We start from the raw sequence: 795 nt of genomic DNA on the forward strand, positions 1-795 counted from the left end.
TGTTAGTTATGTACTTCTTTACCTATGACACCAGACCCCCAAATACCAAAAATAAGATTGGTGTAATTTATCACTGTGTTACCCTTAAGCTGTTAGCATAGTGCTTTGCTCATAGTAGGTGTTAAATGTTTGAAAATACAGTTCCAATATATCATTTATGGCATATTAATAGGCTATTAATTCAGTAGTAAAAACATCAGCTTTTGCATCTTTTAAAATACAAGTCAATCTTTTTTCCCTAAAGAAGGCAGCTTTGTCCCTCTCCTCATCCCCCAATACTCTTCCATCACACACAGGTAATAAAGTACTTATATATATTAAGTAGAGTCTCCAGAGGGAACGATGGCAGGATACAATAATTTTCTAAGAGATCTGACAGTTCTGTCCATAACACTCGGGTAAAACTATTTCGGGAGTTGGGTGGCGGGGGTGGGGGACGGGGCGTTGGGAGAGGAAAGAACGTTTTTCTGAGCGCAGGTATCACTGGGCCAACTTCACCCAGCCTACATTCCTTTAAGGCTCCCGTGGACTGCTCTGGGATCAAAGCGGAGACTGACTGGGACTCCGGCCGCCGGCCGCCTCGCGTGGAGCCTTGCTCCTCCTCTTGCCGCCTTCCGCTGGCCGAGACCGTTTTTAGGCCTTTGCCACGCTTCGGGAGCGCCACGAACCCAACAACCGCCCAAGCCGCCTCTCAGCTCGCGGTCTACGGACACATGCTCGGAGTCGGGGGCCTCCGCCAACAGCTGCCGTGCCGTGCCGGGTCGCAGCCGCACGCTAGCGGGGTCAACGGCGCGG

This window comes from Colobus angolensis, unplaced genomic scaffold (assembly GCF_000951035.1).
Source record: "Colobus angolensis palliatus isolate OR3802 unplaced genomic scaffold, Cang.pa_1.0 Scaffold273, whole genome shotgun sequence".
In the NCBI taxonomy this organism is placed as follows: domain Eukaryota; kingdom Metazoa; phylum Chordata; class Mammalia; order Primates; family Cercopithecidae; genus Colobus; species Colobus angolensis.